Source organism: Lagenorhynchus albirostris, chromosome 1 (assembly GCF_949774975.1).
Source record: "Lagenorhynchus albirostris chromosome 1, mLagAlb1.1, whole genome shotgun sequence".
NCBI classification, from domain to species: domain Eukaryota; kingdom Metazoa; phylum Chordata; class Mammalia; order Artiodactyla; family Delphinidae; genus Lagenorhynchus; species Lagenorhynchus albirostris.
In genome coordinates this window covers 110409876-110434070 of record NC_083095.1, presented here as the reverse complement: position 1 = coordinate 110434070, position 24195 = coordinate 110409876, and the positions used below count along the sequence as shown (strand labels likewise).

Sequence of the window (24195 nt, the reverse complement as noted above, 5' to 3'; positions counted from 1 at the left end):
CCACAGTTATTAGGCTCGTGCGGAGATCCAATCCACGCCACCAGAATGGGCCTTTTTCCCAGAGTCCCCAGGACACAAGCCATCCTTCCCCTTGCAAAGGCAACAATTACCTCCTGCCGGCCCTCTTCCCAACCCCGCCCTGCCCACCCTGGCCCCAAACAATGAGGCAGGATTTAGGCTGCAGACCCAAGTGGCCCCAAACTCCAGCAGCCCAGGGGTGGAGGGGGTTGGGGAGGATGCAGAGCTTCCCGTGGAAACCAAAAACCTGGCATTCTGGGAAATTCAAAAGTGCTAGTCCAGTTCTGGCAATCTGAACTCTTCCTCCTCAAAGCTGAAGTCTGAGAGACATTCTTCCTCCCTTTGGCCACACGGCTGACAAGAAAAGTAGCTGACCTGCAAAATGAGCACCAGTTAGGGTGGCGGGAGGGGACCACTCCTTACAGTTATGCTAAAATGTTGCCATTTCCTCCAAACTCTCAGTATTCACGTCTCATGATTCATTCACAACTCTATTATTAGGGAGTCACCACTGAATCAGTGATGACTCCAGAACTTCTGTAGGAGGGGTTTGGGGCAGGTGAGCAATTCATTCTGGGAAAGAGAGTCTAAAACCAAGTGAATGGCCCTTTACATTGGCATGGGAAGACTTCCCCCATCCCACCTTGTCTCAACAGAGCCATTAATCTACAAAAAACTACAGTGTCACTTTTCAGAGGTCTACCCTGTGTGAACATATGGAGAAGACACTTAGAATGTTAAAGTCAGCATGTTAAGTAATGTTCTTGAAATACTGTAACTAGCACCCAGTTTACTTTCTTCACAGTCCTTTCTATAATCTATTTAATTTTAGTCCTTTTTAATTGTCCTGCTATACCTTTAGCACCTAAACTCCAAGAGACAAGGAGCTTCATCCTATTTCCAGTGCCTAGCACATAATGGTTTCTAAATGGAACTGATTCCAAGATTGGCCTCATTTAGGAGTGGAACTGTTGTTATTATCAGGTTTCCAAAATCTTTAGTACCAATATGGAATCCTTTCCTCTCATATTTCACAGGAAGATAGACTTCTTAAAGCCCAAACATGGATACGTTTCAAGTTCCCTTGACTGATTAAAATTGAACTGAAATAATTATTTTGTACAGGAAAAACTTTCAAAATTTTTTCATTTTTCAGAACATAACCACCTTTTCTTTCTCGACCTTCGTCCCTTCAAAACAAACTTTGCAACATTGGGGTGAGTTAAATAATCAGAAATCTAGCCAAAAATTAAGCTCTCAATGGCATGAAACACATTTTCTGCTCCTTTAAAAAAATAATCCTATATGCAGTACATTAATGTTTTCTTTCAGAAATTACGTTGACAACTTAATCCCTAATTCGAGGCATCCATATAACTGGTTTACAGAAAGGTTCTTTGGCAAAAGATTTAACACAAGATATATAAGAGATCTGGGTAATACACCTTGCTTGAAAGGTATGAATAGTTTTTAAACAGTGTAGCATAATCACACTTAAGACCATAGTTACTTTGTTCCCAAATCCCTGCAATTCTATTTGAGGGGAGTTCTAAAGGGCCTGTGTCTTCTCCTGTGTCCACAACCATAGATGTACACTGGTGGCCCTCAATCCTGCTCTCCAAACATCAAATAATGGACCAGAGACAAGGCTCGGAACTTGGAAAAGTCCTAGAAATTTCCTGCCTCAAAAGCAGTTTCAGAATTTCACCTTTTCCTAAGGAAGACAGAGATGAGTAGATATGCTGAAGTCTTCCAAATCCTGCTGGTTATTTTGAATTATGGCTACACTGGCTGTGTACCCCTTGAGCTTTTATCTCCACATACTTGAATTAAATCCTGTAGTTCCTCTTCGGTTCTAGCATCTGTGACATCTTCACAGGGTCTATATGCCACAGCTGTTTTACCACTTTCTGTAATAAAGTTAACAAGGATCAATTCAGAAGTGTTCTTGTTCTAAAACTTCCTGTATACAATGGTAGCACCGAATAATTAGACATTCTTTTGACTTCTAAAAGCAGAAAACAAGAGCATTTTCCTAGAAGTTCCCTCATCAGACATGGCAGTTTTTATCATAATTATTTGTGAAAACATATATAAGAAGTATCAACTTAGGTTCAAAAACTTTATGAACTTAGAAATAAGAACTAAGGAATAAGGACATAGAAATTAAAAGCTGTGGAAACGAAAATGTTCAATCACAATACAATTAAATAGGAAGGCATCAGGTGGGGGTCAAAGTGAGTTCAAACCTGGGAGAGATACCACTGGACTATAATAGATACTTCCTATTAGAAGTAAGGCAAGTGCCTACTCCTTGGGACCAAAATTCTACCAGATACAATGAACATAGCTTTGGAGACAGAGACAGAGAGAGAGAGCATTTGAACACTCTACTGGCAGAAACTGGCCCATGTACATTTTGGACAATACAGCTTTCCTCAAGGCAAGCTATGGCCACCAGGCTTTTTGGTCTAAGGAGTTTTGGGTACATATAAGGAGTACATTGGCATATTAGGCACAAACAGCCCAGTCATTTAGTTTGGTCCTTAAAGGTTGTTACCCAGAGTTGACAGCGGATGGAGATTCTGCCTGATGACCAGGGAAATCACACTTCACTGGAAGGATTGCTCAGGCTGGAAAGCCAAGACCAATCCAGGGTCAACTCTTACAAGCAAATAAGGTCTCTGACAACTTAGCTTGGATTTCTCAGTCTCTAACCCTGCAGGGCTGTGAAGCAGGGGAGCAATTCTGTTCCCGCAATCTACTGATCATAAAGTTTCGTTTGGGCACAGCCTGTGCCACTCTCACCGCTGCATAACTCGATAGGGAAGAAAATCAATCCTATTCAATCGCATGACCACATTCAAGGTTTACAAAAACATAACCGATTATTATACAAGAATCATATTCTCCCAATATATCAGAAATAAACACTTCAACAAGAAAACAACGGTAATAATAATAGTCAATATATTTTGTCTGCTTACTACGTTTCAGGCATAGTTCTAAGCTTTTTACATTCATCATGTCATTTACTCTTACAATATCCCCCATTTAGTAGTAAGCTGAATTACTAACCCTATATGCAGATAAAGAAATTGCAGCTTAGAGATATTAAATGCCTTCAAATGTCTCTGGCTAGAAAAACCTAAAATTGCAACAACAACTGCAACAAAATCTAAGAGACAATGTTAGGACTCAAACACAGGTGTCCAAAGCTTATAATCACTACCCTATTCTGTATGATAAGCAAGCAATTGAGGAAGAACTGGATCAAACACTTTCTGTATGAACTGAGGCCAGTCATTCTACATCTAAACACTGGGGACAATAATATTTGCCGTCGTTCTTCTCATAAATGCCACAAAGAACAAATTTAAGACTGCTGCTGTGAAAGCATATGGTGAATGAAAGAATATGTAATGTTTTAGATAACCATTAGTTTCATGCAATTAACTTTTCAAATAAGTTTATTTGCTCACTGAAACTGAAGCACTTCAACGACAATCAAAAAGGTCTTACCTAAAACCACATTCAGCAATTTCTGGAATGCAGCTGTTACAGCTTTCTGAATAGCAAGCTTCTGAGTTACCTTCCTTCCCATAAGGAATGATAATGACCCTAAATCCAACCAAAACAGATGAATTTTAAATGCCTATATGAATAACTGATTTCTAGGTTATATGTTTAAAACTAAAAATGCATCTGTGATTCTTAGATCATTACCTTAGTGATTAAGGGCAGGCACAACACTGGGGTACGGTGAATGTCTCCGTTGCAGGTATACCCTGGCATGGCATATTTTTACTGCTCAGATCTATTCTGGAAGTTCCTGAAATACTAGACGGGAAATGTAAACCAAAAACGTGGCACAAATCTCACATTACTCACAGATTTCAAATGGACAAGCTGAGGCTACACTGCTACAGACCCTGCTATCCTCTGCGTCAAGGGCTGGACTCATACAGTGAGATAGATTTGGTTGTAGTGCAGATGATCCGGCCTCTACGCAACCATCACCCACTCAGGTGAATGGTGGAGCCTCCTCCACCCCATTCGCTAACAGCCCTGCCTCTGACTTAAAACCCTAAGCCCAAGTGCCATGGATTCTAGGAAAAAACTCAGTACCAATCAGAATCCCCTTTCTAGGGATCTACATTTATTTTTCCGCTCAGGCCATTCTATAGGAGGCAAAGGACTGAACATTTACACATGAGTTTATTTCAATCTTCAGACAATGATTTTTTGGGGATAACTGAAGGTCAGAAGACATGTGTATTTGAAGGATTATTTTAGCACAAAACAAATTATTAACCAAAAAAATAATAATAATAATTAATTTTCCCTCCTCCTAAGCTTCTTGGCAGGCAGCGAGTTCTAAAATTCTAAAGTTTAAGGTGTTGTCAGGTATTGCCTAAGATAAAAACCTATATTGTCGGGCAGAACAATTCTGCCCAGGGCTTTAGTTGCTTAGAAAACATGATGATGTATCTGAAAAGTTGAGTTTCAGAAAGAAAGGAAAAAGGAGAAATCCCACTGCCTCACCTCCCCACACACACACATACTGGAAAACAGATCTTCCTCCAACTTATCTAAAGGTTCCTCAGCCATGTCAACTCAGGGACTCCTGCACTTCTGGGAGGGCAACACCACCTCTAAAGCACAGAAGAACTTCAGGCTTTGCTTCTGAAGTGGTGTCACAATATCTTCATTTTCCCTTTCTTCAAGGTTAGAAAGATCCCGAAGTTGTTAGGATTTTGAATTAAAGGCTAGACTTCAACATATACTGTTGTTAGAAATAAAAACTAAACTGCAGCAATCCCAGGTAATAGTTTAGGTATGCTATCCCTTCAAAATCAACTGAGACTCTCAAATGAATCACTAGGTATGGACAAATATTGTTTATGATATACCATACAAATACTGGAGAAAATTATGGACACCACCATCCAAGTCATTGAGTTTATCAGTAATTCTAGGTGGCAGACCAATGCTCAGATACTTACATGTGGAAGCCACCCACATCTCCTCCCCATAGCCCTGTTCTATTCTTCTCTCTAAAGTCTAGGAGTTCAGTGTTGAAAGGAGTCTTGTTAGTGAAAGAAAGTCTACAGAGTTTACCTTGATGATCCTTTTTCAACACACATGGAAACCAAAGAAGTAATTTGCCAATTCTTGGCATCTGGAGCTGTTTAGGGCAAGCATATTATGATGAACCACCTCTATCTGGTGCCGAGACAAACCTAAACACATAAAAGACCTAAAAATATCACAACCCTACATAGAGACTTATTTTGGATATACCTGAGATTTATCAATATCAATTTCATAGAGTGTTTGTGAAGATTAAGTAGGACATTTTAAGCAATGAGTTCACAGTAAGCCCTAAATAAATGTTATTTATTATTTTTAAGTCAGTACTTTTCTGCATCATTTCCAGGGCCCCTGATTAACCAGAAAGTTCCCTGACATCCGGTGGTGAAAGTGATGATGAAAGCATCCAAGAAAGCCCAGCAAAAGCCTATTATGGGGCTGGGTGTAAGCAAAGGAATGGACTGTTTTACTCGTCTCATCCTGTAGCTCCTGCTTGAGAATATGACGTGAAGAGGAGACAAGATGGACCTGCCACTGAATTAGGACCTTAATCTGTAGCACACCCTCCGCAAGTTACTGTTAGAAGAGGGAATATGTATACCTTTATAAATGTAAATGAAGCAACGAAAAAAATTAGAGGTTCATCTGCATTAACAAGCCTCTTTGAGAGTGCAAATATTTCAACTCTTATACTCTCTAAATAACTTACACACTACTGTGGATTTTTTACATCACTAGTTCTTTCTTAAATGTCTATTTTCATTTTGAACAGGGTGTAGTATATAAATATAGTCATAAAAATTCAAATAATACAAATAAAGTCAAAGCATTGTTAATTCTTTATTGATTTGTTTCTGCATCTTCCTCAGTCACTAGTTTATGAGCTCCTTAAGTGCTTGAAGGAACCATATATTATTCTTTCCTTGTTACCAGAAACAAGCATAGATATTGTCATATAATAGAGGAGTGATGGTCTGTTGACTGAGGGAATGAATGAGTACATAAGAAAATGAAATTACTTTCTCCAACTGAAGCTGCCTGCAGGGAAAGAGAAAAGAAGACTAATTTTTAAATGTTGAGTGTCACATGGGATGCTAGGTCCTGTGCGGTGAGTCATAATGGAGCTGTCCTGGACAATTAGGAATCTTCAGAAGGGCTCTGAGCCACTGGGTAGTAGAGACAGTTCACATCTGGGATAATCTTGCCACAGTTCTTGCTGGCAAAACTTTCCCTTCATGCTGAGAAAAACTCAGATACATTAGGCCTTTCCTTCATTTTATTTTAAGATGTTATTCTCTTTTCTGTATTTATAAAAAACAGAGGGGAAAAAGATAGGAAGATACCTGCCAATGATGTCATTATTATTCCTCTGCCTGACACAGTGCCTAATATTTACTAGGTATTTCATAAATGTTTGCTGAATAAATAAATAAAATTTTCTTTATATATCAATAAAATAAACAAATAAATTTGGGGGAACATAATTTTATTCCAAAATGCTGGAATAGATTTTCTTCTTAGTTCTTTCTCTATTTTTTTTTCTTAGTTCTTTAAAACAAACAGGGGAAAAAAGACCAAAAGAAACAGGAAGAAAGAAAAGAATATCTAACTTTAGGTTAACTCTACTCAAGAATTATTAGCGTATTTTTGAAGAACATTATAAAGATAATTACCAAAACTAATATCTTTTGGGTTGCCAGTCATCTGTGATCAGCATTTAATAGTCAATCCTCACAGTAACCTTATGTGATAGATATATTACCCCATTGTATGAATGAGGAAACTGAGGCACAGAGAACTTACATAACTTGTCCTAAGTAATCAAGTTAGTAAGAAGCAGAGCTGGAATTTGAACTCACTTCTGACTGTAAAGCCTGTGTTTAACATGAATGAAAAAAAAAGTGGGGGTGTGTTAAACATCTGTTAATTTAACCTTAATTTTCAGAGCACTAAATATAGAAATACCTTTTCAATCTTCATCTACCCATCGGGGAAAGCCTCTATGAGAATTATATTTTCTCTTTTTAGTTAGTATTTATCTTTTAATTTATTTTTTCCTTAATCATCTCCCATGACAAATATTTAATTAGCCTAGGGTCATTGAGACTTTAGAGATTTTTAAAAACATATTGCAGGAAAATCAGTAAAAATGATGGAGGAAGGACATGTGAAAATTGATCCCTCCATAGAAGCAACAATACCAGTAACAACAGCAACAACAACAAAACTGGCAAAAATGGTCAGAATCAACTTCTTCTGAACTCTGGAGATTTAGCCAACAGGCTTACTGCACATTGGGGAGCAATTTATTCAAGGAAAACAAATTAATTTCTGTAAGAACAATGAGATCTGTGTTGCTTGAACTTGTCCTTGACCTTTGATCTCCATGCCAGTGGTAGCCTTGAAAAACAGCCCGCATCCCTGGTACCAGAAGGAGAAGCATGGACTGGGATGGCCTTCAAAGCCTCATTCCCAAAGAACTATCATTGTTTTACATGTCTTGTGGTCCCTGGAAGACCTCACTTGAAAGGCTTGCCTGTGACCTGACTGAGAGCTGTCTAGTGAGAAAAGCCGCTTCTCAGGTGGCATTACTGGAAAACATTTTCAAGCAAATATTTTAACATGGCGGTTGCATGAGACAATGGATAACAGTTTGGGGCAAAAAACAGCCCAACCAAAAAGCTTAAAAAGAAAAGCTGAGGAATGAAATGTCCACAGAGACTGAAATGTGCCAATGTATCCCTGGGAAACTGGAAGACCACAAGACATATTCCTGGGAATGTAGGAAAATAACTGTTAGCATTAATAAATGAATTCAGCAAGGTTTCAGGATATAAGATCAATATTATTTCTAGGGCTTCCCTGGTGGCGCAGTGGTTGAGAGTCCACCTGCCGATGCAGGGGACACAGGTTCGTGGCCCGGTATGGGAGGATCCCACATGCCGCGGGGCGGCTGGGCCCGTGAGCCATGGCCGCTGAGCCTGTGCGTCCGGAGCCTGTGCTCCACATCGGGTGAGGCCACAACAGTGAGAGGCAGCATACCACAAAAGAAAAAAAAAATTATTTCTACACACGAGCAATGAGTAATCCAAAAGTGAAATTAAGAAAACAATTCCATGTGTAACAGCATCAAAACAAATAAAATACTTAGGGAAAAATTTAACCAAGTAAGTGCAAGATTCCCACTGAAAAGTACAAAACTGTTGAAAGAAATTGAAGAAGATCTAAATAAATAAAAAGACACGCTGGATTCATGGACTGGAAGATAGTCATATTAAAATGTCACTACTTCCCAAATCAACCCATGGTTACATTGTAAATCCTTTCAAAATCCCAGCTGATATCTTTCCAGAAATTGCCAAGCTAATTCTAAAATTCATATGGCAATTCAAGGAAACAGAAAAACCAAAACAATGTTGGTAAAGAACAAAGTGGGGGACTCACACATCCTAGTTTCAAAACTCAGTTCAAAGCTACTGCAATCACAGTGTGGTACTGGAATAAGACAAGACATGTATATCAATGGAACAGAAATGACAGTATAGAAATAAACCCTCATATTTTTGGTCTATTGATTTTCAACAAGCGTACCAAAACAATTCAATGTGGAAAGAACAGTCTTTTCAAATGATCCTGGGACAACTGTACATCCACACACAAAATAATGAAGCTGAACTCCTACACTTCACACCATATATGAAAATAAACTCCCAATGGATCAAATATCCAAATGTAAGAGCTAAGGCTATAAAACTCTTAGAAGAAAACACAGGACTAAATCTTTATGACTTCACATTAGACAATAGTTTCTTAGATATGATACCAGAAGTACAAACAACCAAAAGAAAAATAGATGAATTGGATTTTATAAAAATTAAAAAGTTTGTGCTTCAAAGGACACTATCAAGCAAGTGAAAAAACATACAGAATGGGAGAAAATACTACAGGTGGGAAGAATAAGAGGCAGTTGGGAGAAGAAAAGCATAGTAGTTGCTAGGTGTGACAATCTCAAAATTTTGAACTACTACAAATGAAACAGCTGCCCTGAATCACCCCAAAGGGCAGACCCAAGTTTTTTTTGTTTAGTGTTAATGCTTTTCTAAATCTGAGAAAGTGCCAGGATTCTAGTACATAGCAGAAAGTGATGACAGCACCCTGAAGTGTGTAAACTTTTGTGTGTACATAGCTATCTAAAGGAAACCAACGCTAGTTGACTGGGGAAGCATTAGTGCGGCTCTGTGACCGCAGCTCAATTTGCCTTCATAGTGTGGCCACACCTCCCTTACTGATATTCTCAACAATGAGGTAAATAATTCAATAGGGATAAGGCTTTGATTTTTCCCTTTATTCTCTCTTAGTGCTTATGTTCTTGGTACCATATTATTTTTACTTTTTTTTTTTTTTTTTGGCGGTACGTGGGCCTCTCGCTGTTGCGGCCTCTCCCGCTGCAGAGCACAGGCTCCGGATGCGCAGGCCCAACCTCCATGTCCCACGGGCCCAGCCGCTCCACGGCATGAGGGATCCTCCCAGACCGGGGCACAAACCTGCGTCCCCCGCGTCGGCAGGCGGACTCTCAACCACTGCACCACCAGGGAAGCCCTTGGTACCATATAAATGTACCACAGAGAAGGCAGCATGTGAATGTGCTCTGTCTGGTTAAGTTATATAGCCTTTGTACATTGTAGAGTCCTACAGTTTCTAAAATCATGGACCTTGTATTCTTAGAACCAATGAAGTGACTAAAAGAATTTTTAAAAATAAGCCATCAGTCTGGACCTTCACAGCTGAATGAAGGAGAAACACTTTAAAGTCAGAAAAAAAAGTATACTTAACATTTAGGATTTTCAACCACTGCTGGTTTTGCATAATATATTTCATTCCTGATTTTATCTGAAAGAGATATGATTACTACCAACATTCAAAAAGTGGTACTTTATTAATTAATAAGCTCTCGGCTCATTTTTGAGGTTGATTTCAGATATAAAATAGACTACCACACTGATAACTACTTCACCTGACGTTTGTCAATAACATAGAGGCTTCATTCCAGAAAACTACTGACTTATGATTACCTGCAGCCCGGTGATGAATCAAGGTTTTGTGGGGCCTGAAGCTCATCTACTTTGGAAAATCCTATCTAATAAAAACATGAAAGTATGAATACAAAAATCGCTAGGACCCTTCTCAAGACCTTGGAAGGGACCTCTGCAAGTGAGGAGCCCTGAAGCCTAAGCTTCATTGAATTCATGATAAATCCACCCCAGCTGGGGCCCTTTCCCAAACTTATTTAATGCAGGAAACTTATAAACACCCCAGTAATATGTCATTATAGGTAGTAAAATAACTTAACTCGAGGGTGGCATCTTCCCTTGGTGGCTTGCCTTTGGAAAGAGATGCAATAAAGTTTATATCTCACCATGGCAAATGCTTCCTGAAGCAAATTAGCTATGTCTATTAGAAAGACTTATCCCAAAACAAAGACTTACTATACTGTGACAGTCTTTTTTTTTTTTTTTCATTTGCTGTACGCGGGCCTCTCACCGTTGTGGCCTCTACCGTTACGTAGCACAGGCTCCAGACGTACAGGCTCAGCGGCCATGGCTCACGGGCTCAGCCGCTCCACGGCATGTGGGATCTTCCCGGACCGGGGCACGAACCCGAGTCCCCTGAGTCGGCAGGCGGACTCCCAACCACTGCGCCACTAGGGAAGCACTGTGACAATCTTTTAAAAGTAACTGTGAAAGAGTTTTAGGAGTACAGTACTAACTTATTTACAACACCAGATAGATCTGATTCTTTCACTACCTTTTTCTGTCATTTAAGAGGAACACGAATTCAAAAGGAACAAGTTGGTGCCTCTTCCATTACAAATATTTTCTAACGCATTTCTACTTCACGCATTTTCTACTTCATCACCCCCGTCCCTCACCTTGTTACCTTGCTGCATAGATGCTAGAATAGCTCTCACATATGTTTTCCCATCAACATCCATCTTTCTCCTTTCAGTATGAAAGTTTCTTGGGGAGAAAGTCCCTGCCCTGTGCGTCTTTGTATCCCCAGCACTTAGTACAGTGCTGACACACAGTGGGCATGGCACTCAATGAATGTTTTTGAATGAATTCATTAATTTTTAAACTGTGATTTATTTATTTATTTATTACCACAATGTATTTCCCGTGTTGCCTACATAACTATAGTGAAGCTCTGATTCTTATAAGGAACTCTTGCTGTTATAAGATGTTTAGGAAAGGTGGTGAGTTTAAGACGTTGTATTGTCGCTACTAAAACCTCCTGGAGAAGAGACCTCATGAGCCTGCTCTCCCGTGTGCTGGAAAAGAAAAACTGACCCTTGGTGCTCTCTCCCCAAGGTAGGCATCAGCAAACTAACAAGGGAAAGGAAGGAGGGCGCTAAAGATAGGCATCTGCAGGAATTGCTAATCCAGCTCCAGACACAGGCTCAACACCTTCATTAACCCAAAATGTGTGAACTGTGTGAAACTGGATTTCAGAACCACAAGACAGGTAAGAGAGTCTTTTCCAAAGCCAGGTGTAGAAGAGCTCTTTTTATCTTGAGTCTGAAATCACCTTCGGGCCATTGAACATACCCTCTATCATTTCCTTGTGTCATGAGAAATCACAGAATTTTTGAGCTGAAGGGGTAAAACTCCTTTGAGCTGAAGTGTAAAACCCACACTTCTTATTGAACAGTAGTCAGCAAAGAAAGTATATTGAATTAGGCTACAGCAATGTATTTTCTTTATATTTTTCACACTACAGCTGAACACAAACAACGTCTTTTTCCATAACTCAAAAGTTCCTACTGGCCACAAATATTACACTTCAGAGATATATGCTTTTTGAAAAATAATGTTCTGGGTGGCTGGGGAGAGCCCTGTGGTGGGTGTTCAGGAATTCTTTCTGCTTTACCATTTAAAAGAGCTAATAATGGTTGGGGAAGCACCCACACCTTTTGCTCCCTGAAGAATTCGGTGCTAAACTTAGTTCTTTGCAGCTCTGTGTTGCATACATTGTAAGCAGTTAGGAACTTTGCACATGAGCAGGATTCAAATTTAAATTCAAAAGGGGAACTTCATGGGCCATTCGCATATTGGAGAGGCATCAGTGGGATTCCTTGACAATGCGACTTTGAGTGTTTTTGCTTGGTGCCTTTTATTGCCTGTGCCAAAGATCAGTACTATGGAAAGCAGAGCGTTTCATATATATGACTTATACAAGTCTCTTGGCCTCTTTGTTCCTTAGTTTCCTCATTTGAAAAAATAAAATAAATGGCTCTCAAGACATGCTTTCCAGAATTCATACTGGTCTTACACCCAGCTAACCAATAACCAACCGCATGATGCTTTTACACAGTTTTTTACATGTATTCATCTTCTATTTCACTTACTACTTGTGGAAAAACTGCATTCCATGCCGGGCCTGGATGTTCCAAAGCTCAGTTCTGTGAGTAAATTGCAACCAAGATTTCTACAAAAAAAGACACAAGCAAAAGAAGAATAAAAATATATATTCTTTCAGAACATTTATCCTTTGGCAAATCATTCTAATTTATATATGATGAAACATAACATCACCACTCCCTCCATACACTAAAGAAATCTCACTGTGGAAGATATTATGATTTATACTTTCATGATTATATATGTGGTGCATTAGATAGAAAATAGTAAATGTTCATTAAATACTTGTGTTAAGTGATCTTTATTTCTCTAGAAAGGCAGCACTCTTGGCATTTTTGGCTGGATAATTCTTTGCTGTGGGAGGCTCCCCTGAACAGTTGGATTTTTTGTAGCATCTCTGGTCTCTGTCCACTAGACGCCAGTAGCATATACAGTTCTGACAAGCAAAAATATCTCCAGGGGCTTCCCTGGTGGCGCATTGGTTGGGAGTCCGCCTGCCGATGCGGGGGACGTGGGTTCGTGCCCCAGTCCGGGAAGATCCCACATGCCGCGGAGCGGCTGAGCCCGTGAGCCATGGCCGCTGAGCCTGCGCGTCCGGAGCCTGTGCTCCGCAACGGGAGAGGCCACAACAGTGAGAGGCCTGCGTACCGAAAAAAAAAAAAAAAAAAAAAAATCTCCAGGCACTACCAAATGTCACCTGCGTGCAAAATCACCCTGGTTGAGAACCACTGCTCCATAAAGATTCCTCTGATCTGTGTAATAATTCTCACACTAATCTTTGCTAGAGACAAAAAGGATTTGCTACCTAATTTTAGTAGTAATTTTAATCATATTTCAAAATGAGTAACAAATTAATTTTATAAAAAATTAAGCTTTATAAAAATTCCAAATATAATGAAGTTATATATGTAACTTACATAAACTGCCAAAAAGGTAGCGGTTCACATGTACGTTTTTCGATAGACGGTATTTTATTGCAGGATAAATCTCTAGGAAAGGTAAAAGGAAAATATTGCCTCAATTAGCTATTAGATATCTAATTAGTAGGAATAACTAGTAGAAGTTAGAATGATAATAATAAATAAGAAGCTTTGTTCTAATCTCCAAACCTTACAAATTACTATTTGAACCTTCCAGAGCCCCTAACCCTGACTTCACCTCTCTTAAGAGTCTCACCTACAGGATCCTCATAAATTAAATATACAACTATAGATCGTTATAGATTTTGGAGGTAATCTTTCCTGAGAGCAGAGGCATTGATTAGATTCCAACTTTTGTGGCCTTATCAAATTCTAGATTATGAGCTCAACATTTTTATCTCTATATATCATTATAATTTCTAATATTAGGAGGAATATTCTTATATTTACACATTTCCCAGTATAGTTCCGTTTCTCTAGGCCAATTCTTTACCAGAAGAAATAAAAGATACCCTTTCACAAAACTTGAAAGGATGTTACTCCTATCATTAATATGTAACCTTAATCCAGGATTACACTTTCTATCATATTGACTTTTATTCGAAAATACCTACTCTTGACGATAGCTGACTATCTTATTTCCATTGATTCCACCTTAGTCTCTCATTTCACCTGGATAGGTATAACTGTCTTCTGACTGCTGTTTCCATCTCTACCCTCTCCCTTTCTAAAACATGCTCCATGGGATCACCAGATTAACTGCTCTGGCCTTGGAATCAGCCTCACCATCAGCAGGTGATTACTGAACAGGGACTGGATGGAGCTTGGACCTACCCAACAGCAAACCTGCTCTATCAGTGGGATCAGCCTCATACACCAACAGGCACACACCAGCTTCAGGAATACCACCGTCCAGCAGCCGGTGTGACCAGAACACTCACCTGCAGGCCAGAAGCAGCCATGGACTCAGCTGGGTCCTGACCCTGCCCATCAGAATGCCAATACAAGATTAGGGATACCGCAGACCCTGCAGATAGTTCTGACAGGGACAGTGATCCAACACCAACTCTGTGACTCCTCGGTCCTGCAGCCAGAACTCAGGACCTGTGTCTTCCTCCCAGTAGCCAGCATAGCCCCAGGACCAGTGACTGGGCACTAGCCCTGATATCACCTGGACTGCAATTCAACCCATAAATGAGCCAGCACTAGATTTGGTGTCTCCCAGAGTTGTGCAGCCAACTGCCTTATGATTTAGCCTCACCAAGCAGCACAGACAGCCTCCGTACTAGGCAGAGTCTGGCAAACATGCACTCTGGGGGCAGCCAAGCCTACCAGACAACCCACAGTAGTCAGCCCACCACAGCAGAAGAGCCCAAGCAGCCCGCATAGGGGGTACACCTAGAACATATAGTTCTAGTGACCAGGGGACAGTGGGCTGCTGGGACACATAGGACCTCTCCTACAAAAGGCCATTTCTCCAAGGTCAGGAAATGTAACGAACCTACTACATACATAGCAATAAAAACAGCAAGTTAAGAAAAATGAGGTGACACAGAAACACGATCCAAATGAAGGAACGAGATAAGAACTCAGAAGAAGATCTAAGTGAAGTGGAGACAGCCAATCTCCTCAACAAAGAGTTCAAGGTAATGACTATAAAGATGATCAAAGAACTCAGGAGAAGAACCAACGACCAGAGCAAGAAGTCAGAATTTTTTTAAAAAGAGTTAGACCATTAAAGAACAACAAAACAGAGATGAGGAATACAATAACTGAAATGAAAAATACACTAAAAGGAAACTACTGTAGACTAAATGATACAGAGGAATGAATCAGAAAACTGAGGACAGAGTACTGGCAATCACTGAAGATGAACGGTAAAACAATAGATTAAAATGAAATGAGGAAAGTTGAACAGACTTGTGAAACAACATCAAGTGTACTAATATTTGCTATACACTGGTCCCAGAAGCAAAAAAGGAAAGAGAAAGCAGTGTAGAACATACCTGAAGACATAAGAGCTGAAAACTTCCATAACCTGGGAAAGAAAACAGACATCCATGTCCAGTAAACACAGTAAGGTCAAAACAGATCAACCCAAATAGGACCACACCAAGACTCACTGTAATTAAAATGGCAAAAAAATAAAGATAAAAAGACACTATTAAAAGGAGCAAAGGAAAAGCAACAAATTACAAACATGGGAACTTACATAAAGTTATCAGCTGACTTTTCAGGATAACCTCTGCATGCCAGAAGGAAGTGACATGGTATATTTAAAGTCATGAAAGGAAAGCCTATAACCAAAAATACTCTACCCAGCAAGGCTCTCCTTCAGATTTGATGGTGAGATCTAAAGTTTTACAGAGAAGCAAAACTAAAAGAGCTCAGCAACGCCAAACCAGCTTTATGAGAAATCTTAAAGGGGCTTTTCTCAGTGAAAAAGGAAAGGCCATGACTGAAACCTAAAAATTAGGAAAGGAAACTTACTAAAGGAAAAACCTCATTGGATAAGGCAAATATTCAACAAAGGTAGGAAATCAACCATGTACATAGCTAATGGGAAGGATGAAAGAAAACAGTAATAAAATCATCTATATTCACAATAAGAAGTTCAGGGACACACAAAACAAGTAGATGTAAAATATAAGGTCAAATTCAGTAACTGTGGGGGAGCAGAGTAACAGTGCAGGGTTGTTAGAGTCCATATGAAATTAAGAGCTCAGCAACTTAAATGATCACACACACACACACACACACACACACACACACACACCCCTGAAAGAAATCCAAACATAATATTAAAGATAGTCCTCACATCACAGATGAAGGGAATAAAAGGGGAAGAAAGGAACACTGAAGAAGTTAAAGAGGGATTCTAAAAATACCCAAGACAAATGAAAATGAACACATAATGATACAAAATCTATGGGACACAGCCAACACAGTTCACAGGGGGAAGTTATAGAGATACAAGCTTATTCTTAGGAAACAAGAAAAATATCAAATAAACAACCTAACATTACACCTGAAGGAATTAGAAAAAGAAGAAAAAATAAAACTCAAAGCTGTCAGAAAGAAAAAAATTAAGAAAACAATGCCATATGCAATCACACCAAAAAGAATAAGATACTTAGGAACAAACACCCCTAAGCAGGTAAAAGACATGTGCTCAGAAATCTACCAGCCATTGGTGAAAGAAGTTGAAGGCAACAGAAAAAGATGGGAAAATATAGCAGGTGCATGGACTGGAAGAATTAATACTGTTAAAATAACCATACTACCAAAGACAATCTATAGATTTAATGCAATCCCTATCAGAATACCAAAGCATTTTCACAGAACTTGAAAAAGTAATTTTAAAATTTGTATAGAAACACAAAGACCGCAAATAGCCAAACAATCTTGAGAAAGAACAGAGCTGGAGGCATCACGCACCTTGACTTCAGACTATACTGCAAAGTGACAGTAATCATATTTAATTGATTTATGACAAAGCAGGCAATAAGGAGAAAAAACTTTCTCTTCAATAAGTGGTACTGGGAAAACTGGTCAGCTACATGGAAAATAATAAAATTAGAGTATTTTAGCACACCATATATAAATTATACGCAAAACTGAATAAAGACTTAAATATAGGACCATAAAACCCCTAGAGGAAAATACAGAACATTCTTCAACATAAATGATTGCAACAGTTTTGGGTTCAGTCTACTAAGGCAAATGAAACAAAAGCAAGAATAAACAAATGGGACTTCACTAAACTTAAAAGATTTTGCACAGCAAAGGAAACCAAAGACAAAATGAAAAGACCACCTGCTGAAGGAGAGACAATATTTGCACATGATAAGAGGTTAACACCAAAAAGATGACCAAGCAAGGGTTCATATCTAAACTACAGAAACAGCACATACAACTCAATATCAGAACAACACCCAAAATCTTTATTAAAAATATGAGAACACCTAAATAGACATTTTTCCAAGGAAAAAATACAGATAGACAGCCAGAACTCACAAAGATGCTAAACATAGCTAATCTGGCAATAAAATGCAAACCAAAACAATGAGATATATCACCTCAGGCTTGTCAGAATGGCTGTCATCAAAAAGGTCACAAATAACAAAGGTTAGTGAGGATGTGGAGAAAGGGAAGCTCTTGTACACTCTTGATGTGAATGTGAAGTAGTGCAGCTACTGTGGAAAACAGAATGGAGGTTCCACAAAAAACTAAAAACAGAACTACCATAACATCCTGCAATTTCACTCTTGGGTCTATAACAAGCAGACAAAAACACTATTTCAAAAACGTAACTGCACACCAATGTTCATAACAGTGTTATTTGCCATAGCCAAGATATAGAGTCAAACTAAGTGTTCATCAATAGGTTAGGGGATAAAAAAGATTTTCTACGATGACTTCAGCAAAAAATGAAATTTTGCCATTTGCAAGAACATGGATGGACCTGGAGGGTATTATGCTTAGTAAAATAAGCCGCAGAGAAAACAAGCCTGGTAGGTTATCACTTACACGTGGCATCTAAAAAATTGAATACAACAACAACAACAACAAAACAGACTAGAGATTAAACAACAGACTAGTGGTTACCAGCAGGGAGAGACAAGGTGGAGGAACAAAATAGTGGTAGAAATTCTGAGGAAGAATCCACTATGTATAAAATCAATAATCTACAGTGACGTACTGTATAGCATGGTGAATAGAGCCACTCTTTTAGAATAAGTATAAATGGAGAAATACCTAAACATTAATGAATCACTATGTGTTGTACTTCTGAAACTAATATAATAATGTAAATTAACTATAGATCAATAAAATATAAAGAAACAAAAAAGAGGAGATTATTAGGTAGAAATCAATTAAATAAACACAAGTTTTGGAAATCAAGGAATTAAAAAACAACATGTAAGACACAACATTGGCATTTAAAGTGTACGATCTATTCACTTAAAAGAAATTATTTAAGTGGCGAAAAATGGTACCCATTCTCACCATTTTGTATACCTAAGATAAATTATTATCTACAAAAATATGTTACAAATATTCACTCAAAAAGAGAGAAAATTTGGATTAACCAATTTTAGTATACAAATTTAATAACAAAGTCTCTATGTGACATTGATTTGAATAAGTTCTGTTAGCCACTTCTAGTTTGTGATGTAAAATCTTTTAAACCATAAAAGTCAGCCTTTCTACATTATTCCATTAGACATACATAGAAGTTAAAAGAAATGAGAAGACAGAACAATCAACCAAGAAGGTGAATTTACTGAGAAACAGTCGTTCATTCTCCCTCCTCCTCTTCTTTCCCTCCTTTTCCAGGTCTCTTTCGATTCCAATGAAGAGAAGTCTTAAGAGTTCTGAGAATATTTCTTTAAGGGCTTCAAATCACCATACCTACATCCTCTGCCACAACTACACACACAGGAACAAAAATAAACCTCTGCTATCTACTCGTGTAGAAGGGATTCGTGCAAAATAAAATCCTACATGGAGACCAACAGGTGAGTTTTCTACCTGTTCTTTATAATGTCCTTCCATTATAGTAAATCCCACACATTATGAGGCAGAAGGGGTTATGTGAGCTCTTTCTTGAAGTCAAAACACTTGCATTCATTTCAAGTACCTGGTGATCACAAGGTACAGCCAGGGAAGGTGCCATCCCCCTTGGGGGGGTGTCGGTGAATGGGCTCCCGCAGCCATGCACTTCCTGATGTACAGATTCTGGAGAAACAAAGGGCGGTCACACCGCAGTCAGCCTGTCAGGCTGTCGGGCCACTGGGCAACCCCACCAGCCAGGAAGTGCCCCCTCAGTTGCTGAAAGCAAAACCCTGTCCCCCCTGTGAAGCCAGGTAATTTGGGCCAGAGAGTCAGAGGAGACCGGTAATCAACTCCTCCTCTCTGCTCACCTCCTTGGGGTTACAACAACCCCATCTCCAAACACAACTCTGATCCTGGAGTGCCAAAGTGGGAGTGCAGGTGGGCTGTGCCGGTGCTTTAGCACCCTCTGGAGGCTGTCTTCTCTAATGGCAACTCTCAGCCCTTCCTCCTCCTCCTTCCCTAGTCCTGGGGGCTACCATGCCCTCTGCAGCTGCTGGCCTGATTTCATTCTCCTTTCTTCTCCAATTACAATGAAGTGTCCTACAGAGGTTTGGAATCTCTTGAAGGAAGATCTTTTAGTCAATACACCTTAACCGTAAGAAGTTGGTTTCAAGAATGAACCTGAAATACTGTATTTTTCTCCTGATGATTCCAAGGAGAGACAGCTCAAGTTTTCTAAATCATAAGAAAAACCAAGGTAAATATGATATTCTGAGCCAGAGATGAAAAAGCAGTTTTTAGCACCCACTCGTCATGTCATATGACTGGGATTTAAATCAATCAACTGCCACTGGTTTTTAAATCACATGACCCAACTTTAAATCAATCAGCTGCTTCCCTGTAACTCACGTGACTTGGCTTTGAATAGTAAGAAATACAGAGGTATAAAAATGATGTTCTGAACAATAAATGGAAAAACAACATTTTAGAAAGTTTTTTTCTTTTCAAATGGACCATTCATTGCATACAGAGTAAAGGATTCTCTTCTGGATTTCTTGAACTGTAAACACATACAATGTCTCCCTTGGCTTGACTGACTTAGTTTTTTGGGGGCTTTTGCTGTTGTTGTTAACATCTTTATTGGAGTATAATTGCTTTACCATGTTGTGTTATCTTCTGCTGTATAACAAAGTGAATCAGCTATTCGTATACATATACCCCCATATCCCCCCCCTTGCGTCTCTCTCCCATCCTCCCTATCCCACCTCTAGGTGGTCACAAAGCAATGAGCTAATCTCCCCCTGTGCTATATGCAGCTGCTTCCCACTAGCTATCTTTCTCACCTTTGGTACTGTATACATGTCTATGCCACTCTCTCACTTCATTCCAGTTTACCCTTCCCCCTCTCTGAGTCCTCACGTTCGTTCTCTACATCTGCTTCTTTATTCCTCAGCAGCGACTCCTGCAAGGGGTGGATACTTACTTTTCTGCTCAGGGGAAATCCCCTAGTTTGTATTTTTCTTTGCAATATGCAGGCCTCTCACTGTTGTGGCCTCTCCTGTTGCGGAGCACAGGCTCCGAACGCACAGGCTCAGTGGCCATGGCTCATGGGCCCAGCCGCTCCGCAGCATATGGGATCTTCCTGGACCGGGGCACGAACCCGCATCCCCTCCATCGGCAGGCGGATTCCCAACCACTGCGCCACCAGGGAAGCCCCCTAGTTTGAATATGATTTGAGTTTGGTCCTGTGAAACCATCAGAACTTCCCACCAGAGATAAATGAGGAGATTCTGGCCTTTATTAGTATGCACGGTAAACACGGCTGTCCTGGCTGTACTTGCCAACCCTCCTATTTTACCCACCTATTTTTATCCATCTTCTTCCCTGTGAGTACCTTTGACCAACCCTGAGCTCAGACTCCTGACCTATTATAGTGACTTTGTCAGCCTTTCTTTAAAAATGGACAGGTAGGGCTTCCCAGGTGGCGCAGTGGTTGAGAGTCCGCCTGCCAATGCGGAGGACACGGGTTCGTGCCCCGGTCCGGGATGATGCCACATGCCATGGAGCGGCTAGGCCCGTGAGCCATCGTTGCTGAGCCTGCGCGTCTGGAGCCTGTGCTCTGTGACGGGAGAGACCACAACAATGAGAGGCCCACGTACTGCAAAAAAGAACAGGTAATAAAATGAATTTAACCTAGAAGCAGCAGCTCAGTAAGGGAAATAAAATCATCAGAAGTTATCTAATCACAGCCACAGCCATCCAGGGCTCTCTCTTATCTGCTGGGGCATAAGAATGGGACCTTCCTAAACTTGAAGGGCATCCAATCAAATAAGTAAAGGTGTCACTCACCTCTGGCTCTTGGAGGGATTCCTAGGCAGTCTACCCAGTGTATACTAACTGCAAAACACTGTCACGGTTTTGAAACACCTATGTTCAAGGAAAGCTTTTGGGGTGCATGAGGAAGGTTTCTTTTTGACATCAAGCAGAAAATAAATCACCAAGCTCTTTGAGCACAGGGGTTCTTAAGAGGGCAGTAGAAGGAAGGAATGGGCAGAAAAGACGATCTCCTCTGAAGTGCAGTTCATTTTTCCAAAAGAGAAGGATTTAGTCTCAGTTTAAGGAGAACACTTTTAAATACCTGGGACAGCTCCAAACTGCAGTTTAGGGAACGAGTGCTTCAAAAGAACAGTGCTTTAAAAGTCCTGGCAAGGCAGCAAGAGGATGAAGAGTTTGTTTTGCACAGTTTTGAACACAGGAGTAAAGAAGCAGAGGCATCTCTGACTAAACGGCCCTGAGATCCTATGGCATCAATGGGTCAGTTTCAGGGGGCATGGGGTGTGGGAGGCAATATTTCTCTCTCAAAAACTCCCAGGGCAGCCACCCCTCCCTACCCCACCCCCACACTCCTTTCAACCTTCCTCCCTCCACTGTTGGGTCCCCAGGGGCAGCACTTCTTAAGCGGGAGCCCTCAGGCACCATCTCTGCAGTCTGGATTCTTCCTGGAGCCTGGAAAGTTCTGGGACAGGAAGGCAGGACTGCAAGGCCGCTGGGGTGCAGTCGGACCTGGAGGCCTGGAGGAGAACTGGAGCCCTGAAGCCCACCCACGTCCTTGAGGCCGAGGGAGGAACACATCCTCCTAACAGTACTTCTCAGGGGTCAGCGTGCTCCCTACCGGATGGTGATCCATACTCACTTGAGGCAGCAAGGACTGCCTCTAACTGGCCCACTCAATTCCACCTTAAGGGTCCTCGGACATATGTGAGAGCGCAGGCCCCGGATCTCTTTAGTCAGCTGAGGCCAGTGTTGCCGGGGACCCTCCAGTCCCATCCCACAGCCCCTCCCTCTCGGACTGTATCTAATAGAAGAAAGAGCACAGAGGAATTGGATGAATCAAGGGACCTGGGAGTCTGGGCATGAGTTTGAAGACCAAGAACCAAAGGCACAATTACATATTATTGGAGACTCTTGTGGGATGTGTGTGGGGAGGTTAGGAAGCTGAGAAGCTGAGTGGACCTGATGAGTCCAGCCCCAGGACACCACACAGCCCCGCCCCCCTTCCCTGCCATCAGACAAGGGGTGCCGCAACTCCAGCCGGGACTCTGCACTTCCCCCTCCCTGATTCTCCTCCAGAAGAGCAGGTGGCCCCCCTCTGAGGGCAGGGGCAAGACAAGGCACCAAGTCCCCCTGCACTAAGGCGCTACTGGAAGCTCTTCCTGAACAGCAGTGCTGCCTTGGAGCGAACCCGAGCACCGCCAAAGTTGGTCTCGTCCTGCAGCTGAGAGAAGCGGGGTTTAAGTCAGCTGCCATGGCTTTAAATCAATCAGCCCCCCCTTTACGTCAGGTGACCCGACTTTAAATCACTGTGTGCCCCTCAAGCCTGCAACTTCTAAAGTTGGGAACTTCACTTTGATCCCAGCAGCTCACATAGCTGAATGCACACTGTAGTCACCCCCAAGCCTGGCTTAGAGGCAAGATATAAGGTAAGGGGATGGGCGTGCACTCAGGGTGATGAGAGTGTACTTCATGTACCAGAAGGGTCTAGGTACTCTGGGGTACAGCAAGCAGTGCACGATACAGCAGCTCCCTGGCAAAGCTGGTGATGCACAGGGAGAGAGGGCACACCCATGCATGCCGAGGTTCCAGGGCGGGAGCTGGGGCACAGCCAGCCAGGAGGGTGTGAAAGCGGAGGATCTGAGCCTTCTCGAGAAAGGCAGACACCGAGGATGGATGAGAAACAAAGACCAGATGAAATATGGATTTGAAAAACACACCCTGCTCTTTAAATTGGGGTGGGGGCACCCCAGATTTGAGTCTTCTTACTCCCTAGTACCTAGTGCTTTCTCATTTGCCCAATTACTTATGAAATTTACTGATAAGATCTAGCCCATAGAATAATGCATTTGTAGTCGTATCGCGTGTTAAAGTTTCTATAGTGGAATAATCTTTTCTACAAGAAAAATGTACACTATCTGACATAAATTAAAACCCCTCTTTATAAAGTTCTATACCGGACTTCCCTGGTGGTGCAGTGGTTAAGAATCTGCCTGCCAATGCGGGGGACATGGGTTCGAGCCCAGGTCAGGGAAGTTCCCACATGCCGAGGAGTAGGTATGCCCATGCGCCACACCTACTGAGCCTGCAGGCCACAACTACTGAAGCCCGCGTGCCTGGAGCCGGTGCACCACAGCAAGCGCAGCAAGAGAAGCCACCGCAGCCCGTGCACCGCAACAAACAGTAGCCCTGGCTCGCCACAACTAGAGAAAGCCCGCGCATAGCAACGAAGACGCAACGCAGCCAAAAATTAATTAATTTTTTTTTTTAAAGTACTATATTCTTCTGTACAACTTCTCTGAGAAGAACAGAGAGATGGCATGGTAGAGTGAGAAAGACGAATATTTAGTCCACATCTCTCATGCAGGTGCCTGCTGGCTCAGATACATTTATCCCCACTTTACAAAGGAGGAAATAAGCTCAGAGAGGTTTCGTAATTTTCCCAAAGCCAAACAGCTATTGAGTGGCAGACCCAGGATCTGAACCAAGTCTGTTACCTTCAAAGCCTAAGTCCTCATCACAACAAAACTCAATTAATATTTACATTTATCGAATTACATTGAAAACTGGGGAGTTCTTGGTACAATCCTGAATAAGAGTGAGAAAGAAAGAAATAGCATTGCTCCTACAGTCAA

At 41.1% G+C, this 24195-nt stretch overlaps 1 pseudogene; it reads right to left on the bottom strand.

Moving 5' to 3' along the window:
- Positions 1 to 291: 291 nt before the first annotated feature.
- Positions 292 to 24195, bottom strand: part of LOC132520953 (RAD52 motif-containing protein 1-like) — a 50370-nt pseudogene continuing 26466 nt past the window's right edge.